General features: G+C 46.7%; 2 pseudogenes; one reads left to right on the top strand and one right to left on the bottom strand.

Annotated features, from left to right (window-relative positions):
* On the top strand, positions 1–23,171 carry LOC125532776 (annotated as a pseudogene).
* A 671-nt stretch (positions 23,172–23,842) lies between these two features.
* On the bottom strand, positions 23,843–24,674 carry LOC125532777 (annotated as a pseudogene).
* Positions 24,675–24,907: the final 233 nt, after the last annotated feature.

A 24,907-nucleotide genomic window follows, 5' to 3' on the forward strand; every position in this document is an offset into this window, starting at 1 on the left:
ATGGCGGACGGAGGCTTCGGGTGCTCGCGGGGCAGCGGCTACGGGGCGTACGTGAAGAAAAAGGCGGAGGGGAGCGATTCAGTGGCTCACGGCGAGTCTTCCGGTGCAGACGGCGGGGCCGGGGAGGTGTCGGAGCGAGCGGGGTGGCGAGGCGAATCTCCGGCGACCCGAGGAGGATGAAGGGGTCGGGGACGATGCTTCAAGGCGTCCGGCGCCGCGTGGCCCGGCGGAGAGGACTAGGGCGACGAGGCGGATCTTCTAGACTGCTCAAGGGAACGAGGGAGAGGCGATGGCCGCGGTGGCGCACGGTGGTGCTCTCCGGTGTGCTCGGGACAGAGGGGGAGAGCGAGACAGAGGAGGGGAGAGGAGGTGTGGGGGATCCATGCGGCTCCAGGGGGTCGCGTGGCATCTCCAGAGCGTTGAGGCAGCGGCGGGGAAGCAGGAGGTGGCCGGGCGTCCGCCGGCGCGCGTCGGCCACGCGCTCGGCGTCCTCCTGGCGGGAGGAAGAAGACCTCCCTCCCCCTGGTGGGCTGGGCCGGCCAGATGGGCTGCCAGGTGAGCGCCAGGTAAGTCTTTTCTTATTTCTTGTTTTCTTTTTCTATTTCTGACATTCGTTTTGTATCTAAAAGAAATGTTAAAACATTTCCATAAATGCTGGAAATATTTGTGGCATCCAGATATAATATTCCAGAGGCCCTCACCAAATCCCAACATTTTTGGAGCCATTAAAATATTTATATAATTTAAACAGCTCCAAATCAAATATTTATGCATTGATTCAAAAATCCAAAATGTGTAGCAAAAATGTGCATCACCTTTGGTTGTTGTTCCCAACATTTTCCAAAGATCATGAGCATTTTTGAAGAGCATTTTGGGTTCATTGAAAATCCATTTTAAAGTTGAACCTATTGGAAAAAACTTTTGTGCTAGGGTTTGCAACTTTCCCCATTTCAAATTCATTTGAAATTTAAACATGATGCACAAAGCAAGCCTAGGTCATACCAGAACTAGGGATGTGACAGGTGGTTGAACAGGACCCCTTGGTGTGGAGGGCTGGATGAACAGTAGACGGTGGAGGGGTGCCCGTGGAGGGGTGGTTGAACAGTAGCCGGTGGAGTAGCGCGCGGTGGAGGCTGGATGAATAGGTGCCCGTGGAGGCTGGAGGAGGTTGACGGTATCCCGTGGAGGCTGGAGGAGGTCAACGGTGGAGATGAACAGTATCCCGTGGAGTCCCGTTTTGTGGTACGCCACACCCCTCCCGGTGAACAGGACCCCCGTTTCGACCGTAGGAGGTTCGTTTCATCCGTTTTGCGGTATGGCACACCCCTCCGATCAACAGGACCCCCGTTTCGACCGTAGGAGGTCCGTTTCCTCCATTTTGCGGTACGCCACACCCCTCCCGATCAACAGGATCCCCGTTTCGACCGTAGGAGGTCCGTTTCCTCCGTTATGCGGTACGCCAGGCCTCGTTTCCATCGCCTGTTCCGTCCAAGCCCTCTCGATGAACATGACCACACATTCCATTCCGACCCAGCCGGTTGGCTCCCACACGTTTCATTGCCTCCCGATGAACATGACGCATTCCGTTGCCTCCCCATGAACACGACGCATTCCGTTTCCTCCCCATGAACACGACGCATTCCGTTGCCTCCCCATGAACATGACGACGATGTTGTTTCTCTATTCCGACCCAGCCAAGTACACGAGCCCTAGCCGTACGTATGCGCAAGTAGGCGTTCGAGACCCCGCCCGTATGTACACATACGTGGCTGTATTTTCTTTCTTGCACCCTGGCCGCTGTACGTACGTGTACATGCTATGTGCGCGCCTCTACTATGACACGTGCACGCCTCTACTACGACACGTGTGCGCCTCTACATCGACCAGTATGTACGTACACGTTCGCGACCAGAATGACAATGCTACGTACGGTTCGACCAGGTGGGTCCCAACTGTCAGGCACTTCCTTGCATGCGAAGATGTAGCTGGTGGGTCCCAGCAGTCAGGGGGGCTAATCATTTTGTTTTTTTTGCCCGGACGCACTTCCTTGCGTGCGAAGGTGTAGCTGGTGCGTCCCAGCAGTCAGGGGGGAAACGTTTTTTTCGCGAAATACGGTGGCCCATCTGGTGGGTCCCCACTGTCAGGTGGAGGAATAATTATTTTCCACGTAATAAGGAGGCACTTCCTTGCTGCGGCCATGGACCCAGCTGTCAGCCTCTCCACGTGCAGTCCACGTCCGATGGAAGCCGTTCCTTGACCATGTTGACCACGCCGCGCCGAGAGCACCAGGGCGGTGGACGACGATGAGGCCTAGGAAGGGAACGATGCGGAGTCGGGGAAGATGCGGCAGTGGATGCCCACGCGTAGAGGAGTACGAGGTTTCACTGGTTCGCTGCGATGTGAGGCTGCCGTTACCGCAGAATAACAGGGGGTGTGGGTGAGTAGAGGGATGGCCTAGCCAGCGGTGGGAGTAGTAGGGGGCGGTGAGGCCTCCGCCACATCACAGTCGGCCACGGGAGGCAGGAGCACGAGGCACGACCGGCGCTGGTTTGGGCGGCTGCAGCAAGAAGACCGGATGTTGAAGAAGCACTACGGTCGTTGGATGGACATCGTACGGTCACTGGAGCTAGAATCATGCATATTGACTAAGTTGACAAAGCCCTCCGTCCCCGTCAACTTAGTAGGCCCACAAGTCAGCCTGCCACTATACTGGGTCCCAGCTAACTGGGGGAGTATTCATTTTTTTCTGCGTAATAAGGAGGCACTTCCTTGCGTCCGAAGATATAGCTGGTGGGTCCGAGTTGTCAGCGGCGTAAACGTTTTTTTTCGCGAAATACAGAGGCCCTTTTGGTGGGTCCCTGATGTCAGGTGGAGGAATCATTATTTTGTGCGTAATAAGGAGGCATTTCCTTGCGTGCGGCCGTGGACCCAGCTGTCAGCCTCTCCATGTACAGTCCACTTCAGATGCATGTCGGTCATTGACCATGTTGACCAGGCCGCGCCGAGAGCACCAGGGTGGTGGACGACGGCGAGGCCTAGGAAGGGAACGACATGGAGGCAGGGAAGACTCGGCAGTTGTTTCCCACACAGAGGGGAGTATGACTGTATGGGGGTTTATTGGTTCGTCTGCCGTCGCTGGAGAATAACAGCAGGTGTGGGTGAGTAGAGGGATGGCTAGGCCAGCGACGGAGTACGGTGGGGCGGTGAGGCCTGCGCGACAGCAGAGCCGGCCGCGGGGAGGAGGGAGCACGCAGTCCCGCCGACGCTTGTTTGAGCGGCTGGAGCAGGAAGAGTAGTGATTGAAGAAGCACGACGGCTGTTGGATGGACATCGTACGGTCACTAGAGCTAGAATCGTTCATATTGACTAAGTTGACAAAGCCCTCCGTCCCCGTCAACTTAGTAGGACCACAAGTCAGCCTCCCACCATGGTGGGTCCTAGCTAGCAGGGGGAGTATTCATTTTTCTGTGCGTAATAAGGAGGCACTTCCGGTGGGTCCGAGCTGACAGCGGGGGGAACATTTTTTTCGCGAAATACGGTGGTCCGTCCGGGGGTCCCAACTGTCAGGGGCAAACGTTTTTTCGCAAAATACGGTGGCCCGTCCGGTGGGTCCCAACAGTCAGGGGGGAAATGTTTTTTCTGCGAAATACTGGTGGCCCGTCCGGTGGGTCCCTGCTGTCAGGTGGAGGAATAATTATTTTTGCGCGTAATAAGGAGGCACCTCCTTGCGGCTGCCATGGACCCCGCTGTCAGCCTCTCCACGTACAGTACTCTTCCGATGGAAGTCGGTCGTTGACCACATTGACCACGCCGCGCCGAGAGCACCACGGTGGTGGACAACGGCGAGGACTAGGAAGGGACAACGCGGAGCCGGGGAAGATGAGGCAGTGGATGCCCACGCGGAGAAGAGTACGAGGATTCACTGGTTCGGCTGCGGTGTGAGGCTGCCGTCGCCGTAGAATAACAGGGGGAGTGGGTGAGTGGAGGGATGGCCTGGCCAGCGGTGGGATTAGTATGGGGACGGTTAGGCGTCTGCGGTAGCACAGCTGGCCATGGGAGGCAAGAGCATGCGACATGACCGGCACTGCTTTGGGCGGCTGGGGCAAGAAGCACTATAAGCCAGTGCCATGTCATCTATAGCCCATCTTATAGCCAACATGTACAATAATAGATCAAAAGAGTGTACTACTTTTTTATTATGTGGCCCACTTCTCATTCTCACAAAGTGCCTAGGAGCACGTGCTAGAGCTGGCTCTTCACAAAGAGCCCGCTTACCTTCTCTCTCCTCTTCTCTTTCCTCCAACTAAGCAGAAATATACTAGTTTATTTCTTATAGCCCGCTGACTCAGCTCTATTGTACTTGCTCTAATAATGCAAGAAACCACTAAAATGCCAAGAACCTACTACCACTTGCATACGTGGCAGACTTAAGATAAGACTACCTTATCAACCATTGTACATGCTCTTACCTACAAAAATCCTCGAGTGACCTCCTACCTCTGGCCCGTCCACCTAGTCATCCTCGGCCATGGGACGCAGCTACCGCCGCTGGTAGAAGGCGAGGTCAAAACCGCCGGCGGTGCGGAGCCCATGTTGCGGAAGCCCGGATGCCAGCTCCGTCCGGCGCTCACGGCCGCTAGATAGCCAAGATAGCTCCGTCCAGCTGCTTGTCTGCAAGGTTTGCTAGCTAGATTGGCACGGCAGCGCGGCGGCTTGCTCGCGCGCGCCGCGCTAAGGCCAGCCATCTGGCTCAAGCGAAGGCCAGCACGACGGCTTTGTCGCTCATGAGTCACGCTCGGGCTAGCCTGCCAACCCGTGCGGAGGCCAGCACGGCATCCGGCCTGTCCGGCGAAGCGGCGGCCAACTCGCTCATCACCGGCGCCACCGACGAACACGCATCAGTATTGTTTGAAGTAATGTTCAGGAAAAATAATGATTTGAGGGGGAATAACAGGATAGAAGGTCAGATGTGGGTCCCTCGTGTCAACGGCCAAACAAAATGTGTTGGTTTAAGCTGCCTCGTCAGCACGGACGTGTGAGTCAACCCTGTCATAAATGGGTTTAAATGAACCTAATCGGTAGGAGTACCAGGTAGTTTTTGGCGTGGATTAAGAAATTTTGGGTATGTTTTTGCTATTTTTTGTACAATAGATTCTTCCTAGGGCTGGTTGAAAGTGGTAGTTTTTTGTTAAATACTCTACATATTGTAAGTAGGACTGAAAGTTAAGCTTTGGAAGCCAATAAGCAAGGCTAGTTACATAGTGCATATGTGTACATGATTGAAAGTAAATATCAACCATGAGTGACTAATATCTTGATGGAAAACTCGAAACTATGGAATACTAGGAAAAAATGCATGGTTGGAAATACTAGCAATGTTCATGTCCGTTGCAACGAATCATAATTAGAATAATACTTATTCACAAACTTGGTACAAAACACTCTAATTTTGATATACATATGTCACTAGAGATATATTATGTTTCAATTAGAATATATTCCTTGGGCTGTTTTGGTGAGGTCAGGGAGGGATGTGGTTGGTTTTAAGATACTAATTATGGGTTTTTCTGCAAATTGGTAGACAAGTGGGATGTTGGTGAGAAAAGGCAATAACTTACCTCATAATCGTTAGATGTAGATCTAATGGTCAGAAATGACGGATGGCAGACACACCAGCATCACCAACTTAGTCTTGTGTAGGAGTACTAGCAAGATCCATGCATTGCACGGAACATCAAGATGCATTTTTTTTATAAAACACTTGTTGTGATTGACCCTGCGGGAGTAATCCCATGTGTAAAAACTAATGATATCTCGAGAAATATGAGATAAGGTGAGGAGGAGTGGGTTGTGGTGGTGGTTGGTGGTCGGACTGAGCGGAGGCATGGGGATTGACGACGCCGGCAGCGGCCACTAGGCCAGTTTGTTCCAGAGGCTTCCTTTCTTAATTGCTCAACAATGAGGTTTGTTGGAGATAAGGATGAACGAGGGAAGGCCTTGTCTGCAAATGTGGAGAGGTGCGCGGGTATCTTTTAGTTTAATTTCCATCCGTCAGACATAGATCAGATGGTCTATATTGCAAGATGGCACACGTACCATCATCACCAACTCGGTTTTTTATAAGAGAAGAAATATAAGTATGGAGATATAAACATATTATCGATACTTGCTTCCTAAACTAACATCTACATTCTATTCAATGCCTCGGCATGTGGGGCCTTAGCACAATGACTTCTCAACTGTGTAAAACAAAGATTTTCCCGTCGCCGACAAGGAGGGGGTGACGGCGGCCCGCTTTTTGGCTTGCTCTAGTCCTAGTAGTCATACTAGGTGGTCTAAGCACGTGTAGATTTATTCTTTTTCACGTCTCGTGTTCGCTGTACTGCCATGACTGTTGATGAATAGATGGTAAGTTATTCACGGGGAAACCCTTGTTGAGCGTGTTTGCGAGAGAGAGAGAGAGAGAGCGCGTGTGATATGTTAGAGACTAAGGCAATGATAACAGATTCTTTGTGTCTATGTGTGTGTATGATAGAGAGAGACATGTACATGGGGCTTTGTGTTGTGTAACGTGGAGACACATATACATAATTAGAGAGTGAGTGTGTGAGATACACATGCAGACATGAGGAGAGATGAGGATCCAGGTAAATAGGTGTTTGTGCGTGTCTGTGTGTGTTTGTGCACGCGTTTGTGTGTGAGAGGGAGAGAGTGTATGTGGAGTAGAAGGACCACTGATGATGTAACCTAGTATAAGGGAAGGGGTAATGGTGTGACATGTGTAGTAGTGAGATAGCACGGGTGCGGGCGGGGGGAGCAGACTATTTGGAAGAGAAATCGAGTGTGTGTGTGGGAGAGGGGTGTGAGAGCGAGAGAAAGGGAGAGATAGCGACAGAGAGAGAGAGAGAGAGAGGAAGAGAGGGGGCGAGAGGGGTCGTTTGTGTCCATAGATGGCATATAGATAGGGAGACAATGTTGATGTTGTCTGAAATTGGCCTATGAACGGAGACACAAGGGAAGCGAGTCATCGTGTGCGTGATAGGGACTTCATGAGAGATCTAGAATAGATGGTGTAGAGAACAATGTGCGAAATCGAGAACGATTATACATTAAGGAGATATGCAAAGAGTCACGACATATATGTATACAGGGAAGGAGCTGGGGCAGGTCCGCATGTGGGAGAGATAAAAAGAGGAGAGTGGTGCACAAGGAGACAAAGTGTGCTTGTTTGCAGTGGGGGTGGTGTGTGAGGTGAGTGCGCGAGAACCACATAACTAGGGAGATAGACGTTTGGGGGCGACGTTTTGTGTGTATGGGAACTATACACTCTACATAGTGTGTGTGCTTGGGTAAGAGAGATAGCGGGAGACCTAGAGAAGGAGGGAAGAGATGTGTGCATGCCCAAGAGACAAAGTGATAGAGACCTATGTTGGGGTCCGGACTTTACAAGAGAGAGGGGTGTTAATGTGCTCGTGTGTTGGTGTTTGGGGGGGAGAACGACTTCTCTATGTGTGTGTGTGTGTGGTGGAGGGGGGGGGGTTGACTTCAGATAAAGAGTGAGGTGTCTATATTTGAGGGACTTTAGCGTAATTGAGATATTGTGCACTCATGGTTGATCAATATGTTTCACAGTTTGTACTATGAGATAATGATACTTTTGAACATGCATGATATACCTTGATTTACCAGAATTACAAACCTAAGATTGGAACTTTGGAATTCGACTCCATCATTAGCTTTTGTAATTCATTTAAACGGAGGTACTCCCTCCGTTCCAAATTACTCGTCGTAGAAATGGATGTATCTAGAACTAAAATACATGTAGATACATCCATACTTGCGACAAGTAATTCGGAACGGAGGGAGTACATTTTTTAAGCCGGGATTTCATGATTTCAAATTCATATATCAAACCTAGAGACATATACATACGGGCATGTTCAAACTTTATAATCATCCACTTTATTCATACACATACACATTTTTGCTTTTGTCATCATATTTAGGATAAAGACATTTGGAATTTCATTTGAATTGGACCGTATGATGGTATTTTCTTGTAGTAGCTCAATGATCCATATTTGAATTGAATGGACAATTTAAGTTTTGAGTTGGAGATATTGATTTTCAAAAGTTGCACATTTTTTTGCGTGCAAAACAAACAAATTGTCGGCCATGATATCATAGTCGGTCGTACGAGAGCAGAATACTTATAATTTTAGGCGCCAAAAGCTTTCAAACTTCCCGCTCACATTGAAATATCATGCGCCCGAAAGTTTAGCCCTGCGATATTCCTGTTTTACCCCTGCCACATGAACGGAAAAGGGCTGCTTTGGTAACTCCATTGTTTTCCCCTCTTTGCCCCCAACATTCTTCCCCAGAGCCCCTCCCCTTCCCCTCCCCGACCCCCCAACAACGGCAAGCCGCCGAATCTAGTCCTCCGTCGCAGTGGGGGACTTCACACCCCACCGGATCTACCTTCCGCACCTTGGAACCCCCAACTGCCAACTCACCACTTCACTGGAGCCGCTTCAGCGACTGGCTTGTCCACCGCTCCAGATCTCCTTGACCGCCATCATGGTCCACCGCACCGGATCTGCTTAACCGGTGCCCTCGTCCACCATAGCATAGGCCCTTCACTGACTCCCTCGTCCGCCCCTTCGCTGGCCCTTCATACAAGCCCTCGTCCGCCGCAACAGATCCGCCTCACCGAAAGCACTGTACAACGCGCCCGCTGAAGCCTTCGTCCACTGCACCTGACCCACTCCATGGACGCCATATTCAACTCCACCGGCCCTGCTTTACCGACGCCGCAGCGTCATCAGGTTATTTTGATTTGTACTCCTTCGGTTTTTCTCTTTATCGTGCAACTGTTCACTTACCACAGATGAGCTTTTTTGTATGTCGACAGGCGCCGCAACCGTAGCACCGGAGCTGCTTCAGCGACGGCGACAGCCGGCCCAAACTCAACCGCAACACGATCACCATCGACGATCCTTAGCTATCAAGTATGACAACGATACCCATACGCGCCGAGAATTAGGTACTATTATCCAACGGCCAGCGCCTACGTTCACTTTCCTAGCATAAGCACCGCACCTTTGAATTTCTTCAGGGCATCATCCAGTTTTTCATGAGATGCGTTATTCTGCTTGCACCTGTAGGGCCATACTTCTGGCAGTGAACATGTTACATGTGCTAAATTACATACCAGTGCACATATAGTTAATATGATTTAGTTTTGTTCTGATGCCAGCTGTTGGTTCCATCAGACTGCTTAATGTTCTCTATGCTTAATTACACATCAGCAAACTAGCATGTGGTTCCGCTGCTTTTTGTTCGTTTTACCCTACATTTTCGAATGCTAGCTATTACATCACTGCTCCGAGCCTCTATTCATTACTTGCTTGTGTGTTCTTGATCTTCCCAAGTTGCATGACTAATTTGATGCTTCTATTAATTATGGAGCTTCCAACCCCATCAAGCAAAATATTTGTTCTTTTGGGGCTGGCACCTCGAACAAGCATAAAAATAGAGGGAAGCAGATATATTGTCGTGTATGCACGCACCCTTCTTTCATTAGTTTAGATGAACCATTGATGATCAATTCGGACCAGTGCATGCGATTAAAATTAATTTTACCTAAATAGATGGTGCAAAATAAACTATAACTAGATTTGCAACCACGGGATGCTGACGATATCTTCAAAGAACATTGCAACAGCAGCTAGGCTTCACAGCAACATATGGTAAGCCAGTGTGTTTTTGTACATGTGAAATGTAATGCGAGTGGGCTGCTTTCTTGGCTTGTTCCCTCAACGTGTAATCCTACCGAATTACAAATAGTTCAGTTGTCTGCTTTGCTGTATTGCTTGATTCGAATGCTTATTTGTTCTTACGCTATACCTGAGTTGGCCAATATGTTAGCAGTGCCTGCTATACTATCGTAAAGAAATGCATGCCTATTTCATTTGAGTCCTTAACTTTTCCTCTCAACTTCATCACAAGACTGTCTTCGTAGTTTATATGAGGCCACACTGTTAAGTGCTTTCTCAGATTATTTCAACTGCTTAGATGCCTTGGCAATTTAAATATAGCGGTTGTACACTCCCTTTCAACTAGGGATGTCAACTGGGTCCCATTTAATCCCGATTAAAGTCCACCAGTGGTATGATAGTTCAAAAGAGTTTTTGTTTTTTGAGGAATATGAACATGGGAGGTAGCAAAAACTAACTAGATGGGACCGGCGGATGTCGTTTATTTGCCACTGACATCCCTAGTTTCATATTACCATTTTAATTTATTTTCGGATGATGCTGCTTCGAACCATTTAAATATAGTTTGACATGCTCGGCAATAATTCGCCCGCCGTTTACCATGTAAGCTTACTGCCTAGATCATACGATAACTATCTCTTACTGATGTCCAGCGGAAACCTTTCAGGATGCCGTTCACACTAGTACACAATGTACAACCCCAGAATCTATTTGTGGAAGCAGTGCGCCATCCATGTTACTAGATGGTAGCAGTTCAGAGGCAACACCGCCGGAGAGCAGTCTGAGCACAGATATTATAGTGCTTGAGGCTCTACTAGAGGCATAAAGAGATGGTGTGGCTGCCATGAATGACGTAATCTTTATCTTGAGGCTGGAAATTACGGAATTAGCGGCATGCATTATGCAAGCAACCCAAGAATTGGAGGAAGTAAGAATGTTGCATTTGAAGACGGAGGAGGTCCTACTGTTTCTGCTATCTGAAGCTCAAGGGAATCTCGATTCTTCTTTAGATACCTGTTGAAATTGTCATTAGATTATCGTACTTGCATGTTGTGTCATGTCTCTGAATGGATTATGTTGCAAGACCCCCTATGTTGTCCATGTGTTGTAATGATCCGAATTTTTTAGGCGACGTAATCCTAAGTACTTGTATGATTGACATAAGGTGAACTGTTTTTCATGTAAGCATATTGTATTGGATGAAATAACTGTTTGACTCAGAGTGTACCCAACCTACTGAATTCAAAGATCACGGCATTTCTAAATCATAATCATATACAAAGGTGGAATAAATCTTTGTTGTGGTTTTGAAGAAATAAATAACAAACCATATAATGATCTGTGGATATTCGTAATCGAATACAAATTGGACTTGAATTTAGTTTGCCAGGTCCCAGGGAAAACGTGAATGCTAATTCTCCCAAGTTTTGAATGAAGCAGCTAAACACCCACTATAATTTGTGGGATGCCCGAAGCAAGTGTTTGCGAGATGGAAATTACTGTCTACCCCTGACACTTGACATCCTTATCGACCGGATTTACTCTGCTGTCGATAGGGGTAGACTAGTAACTTCAATCAGACGTGACACAATGGCCTCTGAGACTATTCAGACACGGTGGGAGCCAAAAGTGGGCGGCAAAACACATTTGATTCAAGCTCGTCCGAAAGACATGTGTCTCTTCCTCCATTTCCCCATTCATACACGGTGGGCGGGAAAACAAACTCTCCTCGTTCGAAATCGATGTAGGCTAATATTTTAAATAGCGGCAGATGTGTAACTTCCATCAAACGTGACACAACCGCCCTACCTGTCAGCCCCGTTCATACACCATGGGCGGAAAAACACCCTCTCCTCGCCCAAAATAGTTACCGGAAAATATTTGGGAGATGCGAGATTACCGTCCTATCCCCAACCGACGCGATGTCCGAAATTTTAAACGGGGGATAAGTTCGTAACTTTCCCCCATTTCAGAGAAGCGCGTCCTAAAGTTTGAGATCCCCCCTCCCCTCCATTTCCCCATTCATACACCGTCGGCGGCACGACAACCTCCGCATTGCGGCTAGCCTCCTCCATCCGCCACCCCATCCTCCACCTTGCCGGAGCCGCTACCCCTACCCCGTCGTCCACTGCAAGAGATGGACGCCTCTCATCCACGGTGTTGGACCAAGATCCTTTCATCGTCTCCTCTCGCTTCATCGGCGCCGTCGTCTACCTTGCCGTTGCCGCTCCTACGACTGCCTCGTCCACGGCAACATGATATATCCCCCGACCTGGCCGTCTGCCGTCTAAAGTCTTCTTCCCCGCTGCCGACAGCCATCGCACCAGCAGCACCCTCAACGTATCAGCATAGGCCTACACGGCATCGCAAGAGAAGTGGTACTCTTCCATATGTGCTTAACTTATTGATCTCACCCAGAAAATAGATCGTAATTTGTTTACTGTACTTTTCTTGTCCGTACCAAATCGTAGTGGCTAGTTGAAAGCAAACATTGGTTGCGAAGTAGCTTTGTCCGGTTTGCACCTTCAGATCCACCATGGCACGGACACTATACTCGTAAAGCTTATGGTTTCCCCCCTTTATATTCACTACCATCATCGTAGGTGCTTCATGTTGTGCTAGCACTGCTCCTCAAGACCTCAACCCAAAGCTTACGTGTTGAAATACGAATCTGATATGATGCTCATATCACTAAAACAGAGAATGTTTAATTGGTCACCTAATGTTCCTATATTCATTTCGAAAAGCATGTGCGCCACCCACTGGTCCAGCTAGTTCCACTTTCCTGATTTTTCTCTTGATTCTTAGGATTTTCCCCTTTTATCTACTCTACTATGATCTGTGTAGGTGCTTTCTGTCGTACTAGCATTACTCCACCCTTCAAGCTAAACAACACAACACTCAGAATTCGAAAGCTTAGTTGTTCAAATATGATTGTGATATGATACTAATATTAGTTAACCGACACATTTAATTGGTTAGCTAAAGGTCCCACTTGAGTTTCCAAATGCATGTCACGACATATAGAGAGACAGCATAATTGCATTTCTTTGTCACTTGTTGATCGTACTTTCTTGTCCATACCAAATCTTAGTTGTTATTTCAAAGCAAACATTGGTTGCTAACTACCCTTTGCGTGATTTGCAGCATCAAATCTGCCATCCCACTGCCACGGTCAACACTGTACTCATCATGCTTATGTTTCCCCATTTTATGATGACCACAATCAGCCTACGTGGTTCGTGTCGTAATAGCACTACTCCACCCATCGAGCTAAACAAGCTTAGTTGTACAAATTCATATCTGATATTATTGCTGATATTAGTAAAACTGAGAGATGTTTAATTGGTTAGCTAAATGTTCCTACTTTAGTTTCGAAATGCATGTGAGCCACATATGGAGAGACCAGAAAGAATAGTATTTCTCTGTGCGCTATGGTTCATCATGGGTGGCCAACCAACATTGTATTGAAAGACTTGTAATATCTTCAATCTGCTTGCTCTTCTTCTCTTCTTTAAGATGATACTCTTCTCTTGCGGTCGACTGGTCAGGTCGAGTTGTTCTTCCTTAGTGTATTTTGAATCTGTCAGGTCAGGTCGACTTGTTCTTCTTTACTATATGTTGAAGCTATCATCTGCGAAGTGTCATCACTTCTGGAGCTCTCATATTTTGAGTAGTAGGACACATTATATTAATGCACACAACAAATTAGAGTATGCATGGCATCTTTTAAAAGAATTGCAGAGGTAGCACAAAGGGGTTTACAGGGAGGCAGTATTGGATTAGAATCACATCTGCATTACAAAGAAAATCTCACTTGTTTTTATGTTTTAATGCATGTCAGATATTGAACATTATCAAAATGAATATGAGAAGGGGCGCACGAGAGGAATATTGCGGAACGATCCACTGGCTAACAAACTTGGCATGGTGGAGGATGGCCTATCTTATTCACCCATCAAGGTGCTTGCTCTAACTTTGCAAAGTTGTATTGGTTGCACATATTTTGCATCTGACCTCTTGCATTACTTCTACTATGTAACACTATCTGCTTAGTTTAAGCATCATATATGAGTATATGCCATACCTATCCATTTTCTGTACCTATTCCATGTGTCGTCACACTATGTTTTTCCAGTCAAATGTTGTTCTTTCGTAATAGATGTCCAAAAGGAAGAGGGTGAGTGCAGATCCTCAAGGAGTACAAACTAGGTATTTGGAAAAGGTAGTGATACCTGTTAAATCAGATAGATCAGCGGCCACAGAAAACACAGGCCCAACTGTACCACACTTTACCCCTACTCCAGTGGCCAAACCCCTATTAGAACTGTTGGGAGCCCAGCGTCAGGTATTGTCTATGATATCAATTCAAAATTTGAACTCCTAAATTTCTGCTTGTGCCTTACCTTCTCTCTTGTATGAAAACTAATTTCAGATGAATCTCCTTGATCAAAGGATGATACGATCTCGAAACAATAATGGGATCTGCATTGCTCTTGTCAGTACCTCTCTCCCTTTTGCCTTGTAACATTGTACTTAATTAATTGCTATTTGATTATGTATCATCAGTCTGCACCTGAGCTTCATTATCCTCTATTTCTTCCAATATTATTTGATCTATATTTACTCTTTGCAAAATGTAGAATAATGGCAATGCTTATAAAGAATTTCCTTTGGGGAATTTCTTGAATTATCCTTCCATCAACATGGAGAAGGGCTTTGTCCAGCCCGTGTTAACATGTAATGTAAGTTCATCCTTCTCAAGCCTTCAAACTTTGTTCTAGTATAGATTTGGATAGGCATCATTTCCTCCACTGCTGTTTGCTTTGCTGTTTACATCTGATTGGATGTTTGCAACAACTACCAGTTTCAAATTGTAGTTATAAAAACATGTTCCTTATGCAGAACAGATGCATTTATTTGCTTATATAATTGTGAAACCTATTACGTGTCTCCTTGTTTCTCTTTCAGACTCGTATCTCTTACGCCAGGCAGAAATTTAGGGAAGATAGTGAGCCAAACCATCTTGAGGACAGCGAGATGACCCCAAGGTCCTGTCTTGATGAAGATAGTGAGTTGAAGCTACTCACCAGCAGGTGTGAGACAACCTCTGTGCAGTCGCTGCCTCAATCAGTTCGACTTCTTTAGTCTCAACTTAAAGCGGAAAGGCTTGCTTCAGCTCAGCTCCGACTTGTAGTCAAAGATGCAATGAAGATGTCAGAGGACTACCGTGCGCACCATCATGCCTTAAATCTAGTGTTGATGCATCTATCGTTGACACAACTGAGGTCTACTCAGCTTCTTCAGCTGTTTGGGGGGCCCGACCTGGCTAGGCCTAGTGCCTTCTGAAGTGCTCTCAGTTTTGTATATTCTTTTGTCGGCGTGTTTATTTGCACTGGTGGCAAACTTTGATGCCCAGTGGATGTAATATGTGTGATAGCCGTGATAGCCTAACGTAAGTTGCTTGCTTATTTATTTCCTTGTTGTCTTGTTTATTTGTTTGCTTGTAGTCATTGCAGTTCTTTTTCCGCGGTTTGCTAGTGGCTGCAATAACCTATTTTTTTAAACTAGGCCACAATAACCATGGCCTAATATTTACTTTAGTGACACTGGGCCTCCTACGGGCCGTACAAACAGTGGGACTTCTACGGGCCGTAGAAACAGTGGGCCTTCTATGGGCCGTAGAAACAATGGGCCTTCTACGGGCCATAGAAACAATGGACCTTCTACGGGCCGTATCATCAATGGGCATTATAGGGCAGTATGATCGATTGGCCAAACATGGGCCAATAACAGGCCGCATTATGGCCTTAAATGGGCTAGAGTTGGAATCGTCCGTTCGTGGGCTGACCATAACGGGCCATCGTTAATAGGCTGTATTTGTAGCGACCCGACCTCAGATGGTCAAGTCTCTGTGCTTCAGTGTCATCCCTGGATCGGTAATGCTGACACACAGTACTTGAAGGATTTATAACAGAGTAGCAATCACACACTTATTACATCGAATGTCTCAAGAGAGAACTTATTACAATAATATGGCTTAAGGCCATCTAATGCGAAAACAGCGGAAGGCTTGGAGGATAAAGTGAGTCCATCAACTCCAACGGCATAGCTGAGCTGCACGGCAACGACCTAACGAACCTTACTCCTCGTGTGAAAAGTCTGTAACATAATACGTTGCAGCCCGAAAACGGGTCAGCACATGGAATATGCTGGCAAAGTAACACAGTAGAGCAAGAACAGAATAATGCTATCACTACATGCATATTTGGCTGGTGGAAAGCTCTATGGTTACAGTTTTGCGTAAAGCCAATTTTCCCCTACAACAAAGGAATAGATTTTTATTTTAACTATCATGGTAGTTGAAACATTGAGAAGGTAACCCCAACTCAATCCCAATTACAGTATTTAATAACCCAACAATATTAATTAAGAGTGATGAGACACATGTGATAACTCAAGTACTAGATACTCAAGATTTGTCCATAACTAGGGACACGGCTAACCATGATTAGATTGTACACTCTGCAGAGGTTTGCGCACTTTTCCCCACAAGACTCGATCGCCTCCGTGGATTTCTCGCACTACATGGTGTTTGAGAAACGGATGACCGAGACACAGTCTTTCAGAAATATTAACTCTATACTCCGGGTAGACCATACCAAACCTACAAAACCCACTACCTGCTGATCTACCTCTTCAAGAGCTTCACGTAACTTACTCAACTATGCTAGAGCCCATAATAGCTTGTGGCTGCACACGGAAGTTTCTAGCATGAATCATCTCAGTTCCCTTTGAGCCTGGGTGGCGGTCCATAGGAAGATCACACGGGTACCCTGGGATTTCCAAAAAAAAGAAACAGGCAACACTGGGTTCCCCAGGTGCCTCAATCCACCCAGATGTTAATTTAAGTTGCCACCTTAAGTTGAACCATTAATTAACAATCTCACATCTGTCATGGATTTCACTCAAACCCGAACCACGTCTACGAGCATAACATAGCAATATAAGCAAGTGTAGAAGTAACTCCCAAGGGTTTGATAGTAGCATGCTTCGCACTCCGGGTGTTCTATTGCAAACAAACAATAACATACATAAGAAACAAGCAAAGATGCGCAAGCAAAACTCAAATAAGAGAGGTTGAACAGAAGTTCAACTTAAGAACTCCGGTTAGCAAAAGGAATCAAAACAAACGGAGCAACGAAACTCAAACGGCAGAAGAAACAAGATCCGTTTACTAATCTGGACCTAGGTCAATTTTACAGTAGCAAAAACTTGTTCAGGTTGATTAAACAGAAAGAGGGTTTCGAGACGAAGATCTAGGCGCTTGAGTCGCCTGATTTCGACTAACAAGCGAAAAGATAAACAGAAACTAAGATCGGATTAGAAATCGCGATCGAAAATAATCATGGAAAAATCCGATAAAAGAAAACTGATGAACGGACTAACGGACGAGCGTTCGTTAGCTGTAAGTAACGGGCGAAAACTGTTCGTTAGAACGAACGTACGCACGAACTCCGCTAACTAGAAGAACCAAGAAAAACTGGCGAACCGAAAAAAACGGATCTAGGATTTCTTAAAAAACCAAACGGTTTTTTAAAGAAAAACCGGCGCTCGGATCCGGCACGGTACCTCCGGTGAGGGGCTCTGGCGAGGCGGGGGTTGGGCGGCGGGCGGTGGCTGCGGGCGGCGTGGGCGGCGGTGGTGGTGTGGTGGTGGGGGCTCGGGCGGCAGAGTATATAAAGGGGCGGGGCGGGGGTGCTTGGAGGAGGGGCCAAGGCGGCGGCGGTGGAGTCCGGCTCGGAATCCTCGTCCAAGTCGGCGGCGGCGCCCGCGTGGGGAGGTGGTGGCGGCGCAGGCCTAGCTCGGCTGGGCCTTAGGCCCAGTCGGGAGCGGGAAACATTTTTTTAAATAATTTCGCCGACAGAAATAAAATCCTAGAAAATAAAATAAAAACCTAAAAATGCCAAAACAAATTTTCACCGTCTAAATAAAATATTTAGAACGAGATGAACATTTTCTTGGCCCTAAAATGCAATTTTGAAAACGTGCAATTTTTCTAATGCAAATAAAATCCAAACAAAATCGAATAAAATCAAATAAATGATTTTAATACTTTTCCTCCAATATTTCAATTATTTTGGAGAAGTCATATTATCTCCTCTCATATATTTTAATATGAAATATTTTTAGGAAAGAAAAATAATTAAAATCCAAATCCTCGTTTCATTATTTGATAAACATCAAATATGAAAACCGGGAAAATCCCCAACTCTCTCTGAGGGTCCTTGAGTTGCTCAGGATTTTGAGGATCGCAGAACGAAAATGCAATAAAATATGATATGCAAGAATGAACTATGTATAACATTCCAAATTGAAAATTTGGGATGTTACAGTATTTGATGACGCTATGAAAACGGCCCAACGTATTAACGGACCACAAATGGGCTGACTGTAACCACGGGCTAAATTTGGCCCACAAGCAGAAAATGACAGTAACGGGCCGTAAGTAAACGAATGCTGGAAATGAGCCCAAGAATAAATGGGCTCTGAGAAGGCCGAAAGATAACATGGATTGGAAACGGCCCAACGGAATAACGGGCCATTAATGGGTATAAGGTGATACACTGTTCATTACGGGCCAGTTTCACAACGGGCCGTCAATGGGTGTAAAGTGATACACTGTTCATTACGGGCCAGTTTCACCATGGGCCGTTAATAGGCCAAGAGTTACATAGGGCCTCATATGGGCCGAAAGACGTCATGGGCCATACATGGGCCAGAAGTGAAAATGGGCTGGAATCATATTGGGTGGCCCAGATGATGCTACTGGGCCTAATTCGGATAGGGCGTAACGGGCCTTGGGTTAGCGGGCTGTAAATGGGCTATATGCGAACAGGCCATTAACAGGCTTTACATGGGCCGGCCCGCCACCTTTTGACCAAGTCAAACGGGCCGGCCTTTTCACAGGAATGGGCCTCTATTGGGTCATGCCACATGTCGACGTATCATAGGCACCTTCTGTCCAATGAGTGGATGACATCTGTCCCAACAATGAGCCGACACGTGTTTCCTCCAGCCAATGCTGATTTTACACGTGGAAAATCCCCGTTGGTCGGGGCTGTTAACGGGTTATCGGATCCAAAACCCGAACCGGTAGCTTAACGGCGTTCCGTTACGGTGGATGCCATGTGTCGGTCACCCTTGATGAAAGCACTTCTGTGACGCGGGATTTATCATCATGGAAGTGGACACTTCCATGATGACAATTTTGGTAATGTCATGGAACACTTCTATGACAGCACAGGTATGACTATCTTGATTCTGTCATAAAATCGTCATGGATGTACATGCATGACAGAAAATGCGACCTACTATGACAAACACGTATCATCGCTAAAGTGTATTTTTTTGTAGTGATAAGCCGGCGCTTGAAGCGCTCCTGTTCGACGGGATCCTCAGGCACGATAAATTCTTCGTCGCAGAGGCTCACCTCGTCTTCGGAGAGAGGCATGTAATTGTCATCCTCTGATTCTCCGTCTGCTGCCTGTTCCTTGAGGCTGTCTTGCCCATCCTCCTGCTCAAAGCCTGGCTGGAGGGGATTGTCTTTGTCTTTGGCACTATTTGCGACGTTATTGTCTCCTATGCTGGTATCGCTGTTTTTGCTATGGCGGGACTTAGAACGGCGACGAGGACACCTGTTCTTGGATTGCTTCTCGGGGGGATTATCCTCCGTTGCCTTATTGCCATCGCTTTCTTTGGGGGTGTCCACCATGTATATATCATATGATGAGGTGGTCGTCCAGCGCCCTGTCGGCGGTGGTTCCTATTCGTCTCCCGCATCGTCGTCCATACCGTCGATGTCTTCAGAGTCGAAGTTGAGCATGTCGGTTAGGTCGTCGATAGTGGCTATTAAATGGGTGGTGGGTGGGGAACGAATTTCTTCGCCGTCCGCTTCCCACTCGAGCCGGAAATAGTTCGGCCATGGGTCTCCTGACAAGGAGAGAGACCGTAATGAGTTTAGCACGTCACCTAGGGGTGAGTGCTGAAATATATCCACGGAGGTGAACTCCATGATCGGTTCCCAATCAGATTGGATGGGCACGGACATGAGCGGTTCGGAGTCTGTGGCTGGGGACGAATCCGAGTGTCCGACAACATAGGTCTCATAGGAGGTGAAGTCAGTATTCGGCTCTATCGCCGCTGAGTGTACGGCCTCCATGGCGGGGTCCATCCACCCGTCCTCAGACGGAGTGATCTATTCCAGATTGAGGGCCGGAGTAGTTATAGGTGTGATCTCCCGAACACTATCCGATGGCAGAGTTAAATCATGCTCATCATGACTGTGTGGCGTACCTGACATTGGTTCGAATATGTCGAAGATCAAGTCTCTGCGGATGTCGGCAGTATAGTTCAAGCTTCCAAACCTGACCTGATGGCCAGGGGCGTCGCTCTCGATCTGCTCCAGATGGCCAAGCGAGTTGGCCCGCAGTACAAAGCCGCCGAACACAAATATTTGTCCGGGGAGGAAAACCTCACCCTGGATCGCATCGTTGCCGATGATCGAAGGAGCCATCAAGCCTTGATTGTGACGACACAGTTGAACTTTCAATGAAAGCACCAATGTCGGTGTCAAAACCAGCGGATCTCGGGTAGGGGGTCCCAAACTTTGCGTCTAAGGCGGATGGTAACAGGAGGCGGGGGACACAATGTTTACCCAGGTTCAGGCCCTCTCGATGGAGGTAATGCCCTACTTTCTTCTTGATTGATCTTGATGATATGAGTATTACAAGAGTTGATCTACCACGAGATCGGAGAGGCTAAACCCTAGAAGCCCTATACCACGTGTAGCCACACTCTAGTGTCCTTTTCTACTTAGTTGGACAGATCACTTCAAAAAATTGTATAAAAATCAAGCAAGAAAACGGATGAGCTAACGCGCAACGGCTTTCGCGCTACTTGCTCAAAAAATCGTATAAAATCTAGCAAGAAAAAGGTTCCGGAAGGCTACGTGGGACTGTAAATCCTCTTTCGCTGGCTGGGCCCTTTGGGCTCGAAATCCAAACGGAGTGAGTGGTTTGATTCCACTCTCAGAACGAGACTGAACGAAATAAAATGCAAGTGAAACGAGGTGAGAATCAAATTGTAGGCTTCTTTCCTAAAAGCGGTGGTTCTCGCCTCCCCGTGCCCAAAGCGGGGTGGGCGACAGCGCTGCGGTTCTTTTCTTTATCGATCGGGTAGATCCATATGTTTTGAGGAGGGACGAGGTGTAGCGCAGTCTGGTCAGCGCATCTGTTTTGGGTACAGAGGGCCATAGGTTTGAATCATGTCACCTTGATGTGGTATTCACACAATGGGGCCAAAGTGCAAAGCCCCGTAGCCTATCCACGGTCGGGAAGGCAGGCGAAAAGCACACACAAAAGAAAAAGAAAGCTAAAAAACTTATTTTGCAATCCATTATCTTTGGTACTCTTCTATATTTAGATCATATTATATAGTTATTTCACAGGTTTTATTTACATACCTCAGTCATGTTATTTGTCTAGCCTTCAATCAGAATAGACTCTCCATCGGTTTCGAAGATTCTTTCGGCATCAATGTGCTTTTGGAATCTTCCTATGAAGCAAATAACATTCTGGAATAGTTTAGGACAAAACATGCCTTAGTAGAAAGCTAGCTTTTTCGTGTATATCCATCTCGAAGCCCAATTAAAGCATGGGCTGTGTCGGAGTCAAAACCGGCCGGGTAGGGGGTCCCGAACTGTGCGTCTAAGGCTGATGGTAACAGGAGGCGGGGGACACAATGTTTACCCAGGTTCGGGCCCTCTCGATGGAGGTAATACCCTACTTCCTGCTTGATTGATCTTGATGATATGAGTGTTACAAGAGTTGATCTACCACGAGATCGGAGAGGCTAAACCCTAGAATCTAGCCTATGGTATGATTGTTGTTGTCCTACGGACTAAAACCCTCCGGTTTATATAGACACCGGAGGGGCTAGGGTTACACAGGGTCGGTTACAAGGGAGGAGATCTACATATCCGAAACGCCAAGCTTGCATTCCACGCAAAGGAGAGTCCCATCCGGACACAGGACGAAGTCTTCAATCTTGTATCTTCATAGTCCAACAGTCCCACCAAAGTATATAGTTCGGCTGTCCGAGGACCCCCTAATCGAGGACTCCCTCAGGCTGCCCCCTCAACTCAACCCTGACGAGTACGCAAACATGGTCAGGGAGCACTTAGACGGTGCAGTTAGTATTGACCACTACCGCCAAGTCCATAATTCACAAATTGATGAAGTCCACATAATGGAGCTCAAAAGCGATTACCAAATCTACTTTTTTAGCATCTTGAAACCGCACATAAGAAATATTATGAATGAATCACCTTACAATAACATACGAGAGACAGCTTCCTATTTTGTCGAACAACAAGTCGAACCCAATGAACAATTCCATTCAAAGGAATGTTCTAGAGTTTTTTCCACTATATTCACGATATTTAACAAAATGGAATAAATTCTTCACGATTTCTAGAGTTCCGGGATTACTTCACTGATATCGATTTTCGCCTAAGCACGGCCTCTAGGTTAGTTCAAAGTGTAATACAACAAACTATCGATACACCGAAAACGAGTCAAGATGGATACATAAAATGGAGACATCGTGGATTACCCAAATTGGGATGACGATAGGACATTTCACTTTCTTTCGCAATATTTCTGATCATGACTCAACCACTAGGAAAGGGGATTTCTTACTCTCAGCCACGTTTTCGCTTATGCTTAGTCAAGTGAGGATTACATTCGAAGTAACGTAACAGGAGCACCATCTTCAAAAATTCTCAGGATCCGGAGTTTTTCGATAAAAGGTCCAACCTTCAATATCATGATTAGGTCAACCAGGCCAGATCATAAGTCAAATAGTTTGATCGGGTCGACCAGGTCAGGCCCGATCATGAGTGAATAGAAAATCGAAAACGTACATAGTTGTTCCAGTAGAAATACTTTGTTTAATTCTACCACTTCTACTAGGAATAGCCTTTTTAGTGCTAGTTGAACGTAAAGTAATGGCTTTTGTGCAACCTCGAAAGGGTCCTGATATAGTGGGATCGTTCAGATTGTTATAACCTCTAGCAGATGGTTTGAGATTGATTCTAAAAGAACCTATTTCACCAAGTAGTGCTAATTTCTCCCTTTTAGAATGGCTCAAGTGGCTACATTTATGTTAACTCTAGTCGCTTGGGCCGTTGTACCTTTTGATTATGGTATGGTACTGTCAGATCCGAACATAGGGCTACTTTATTTGTTTGCCATATCTTTGCTAGGTGTTTATGGAATAATTATAGCGGGTTGGTCTAGTAAGACGGGGGGGGGGGCGTTCGGTCGCCTATGATATACGGACCAATTGGTCAAAAATGGGTTTGTGCCGTAGGTGTTGAACGATCTACTCTACACAGGTGTGGGCTTACAGGGCTAGGGCTCATAAAAAGAGATGTTTCTCTTCGCACCTCATATCAAGAGGAAAGGTAGCTTGTCAAGGTGGTCTCACTATTGGAAATTCTAGCTTTTTTTTCACCGGCTCTTCTTCTTTGTCAACTCTACTAAGGACTCGACGGTTCGCCTACTTGATGGATGACAGAACATGAAAAAGGGTTCTAAATTAAAAGGCTAGAAAGTCCACTACAGTACAATCAAAGTCAGCGGCTGAGTTTGCCTAGCCTCGCCTACTCATTTTTGTAGGCGAGCGAGTTAGCGAAGAGGCTTAGGGATAAGAGAGTGTCAGTGCGTATGTAGCCTTCATTCTACTACGCTACACAATGTCACTTAGCTCAACGTTAATTAAGGGAGTAAAGGAGGAATACCCTACATAGAAGAACCACAGTTCGCTTACAAAGGTATAACCTTTAGCTCCCTGGGGCTAAGCTGCTTCGCACCACTGATAGTTAATTAAGATTCCATTTCAAAGCCGCTACTTTGTTTCGCAAGCCTTTGTCATTGTAAGTCAACTAAGGTTGGACCTCGGCCCCCTGTGAATCCGCAAATTAGAGAGCATGCCGCAAAAAAGGATGGTCCCCTATGCATTTCATTCTTTCCGGAACGCAAAGAATTAAAGTACCTGACCCCCCATCATGGTGAACCTCTCCTTGTGATCGGGATGAGGTAGATGCCTCCCAGCCGTGGGGCGGGAGGATCGAATCGGAGTTTCCTTAGGTAGCCACCGACCTACAGTTCTCCTTAAACTTCTATGCTTGGTGGAAAAGAAGCGAACAAAGGTACGCTCGCTTGCTGTCTTGTTCTTTGCCATGGACAGGGATCGCTTGCCAGCTAGGCCCTCTAGAAAAAAGTTGGGGCAACATTGTATGAGAACATATTACCCATCTTCGGGGACATGGGGCGGAACGACCTCTCGATCTACTTACTGCAGCCCAGGACGGGCGTCGTCGTCTAGGCGTGACTTCTTGTTTTGATCTCCCCTACGCCCAGGACGTTGTCTAGGCCAAGAGCCATAGTTAGTTGTTGTTTCCATTTGGTTCTTCTTTCTCGTTGTTGACACCGGCAAGACCCAGCCAGATGATGATGCCTGCTGGTTGGTAGTGAGAGGACTCTTAGTACCCACAAAAAAGGGGCGCTGGTGAAAAATACAATCATTTGATTTAGTTTCTTGCTCCCCCTTGGTAGCAGGAAAGGAGTCTATCTATCTTCCTAGCTTTGGTAGATTTCCCCCAATGCAATTCAAAAACGGAAATTCCATGAATCACTGAGGTGGATAAGTCCAACGACTCAATAGCAGTGCGGAATTGAGTTTCTGGTCCGGTGGATCTGATCTATAGTTAGGGGGCAATACATACCAAAAGGTTCGAAGAAGGAAGGCGCAGTACATAACCAACCCACCCATAGCCGGTCTAACTGCTGAGAGAGAAAAGTGCTTTTCTTTCCCTAAGAGTCCTCGAGTACACACAACAATTGCAGATCCTTTGCGAGATCAGAATTTTTGATTCATAATTTAGAATCAATCAATGTTAGGTCAACATCGAGACAGAGCATCTCAGTTGGCTCTGTCAAGGAAGTGAAACAGGCATTCCTAGGTTGAGGTTACCATAGGATTGACCCTCACTCAGGCCTCCTATT

This window comes from Triticum urartu, chromosome 1, assembly GCF_003073215.2.
Source record: "Triticum urartu cultivar G1812 chromosome 1, Tu2.1, whole genome shotgun sequence".
Classification (NCBI taxonomy): Eukaryota; Viridiplantae; Streptophyta; class Magnoliopsida; order Poales; family Poaceae; genus Triticum; species Triticum urartu.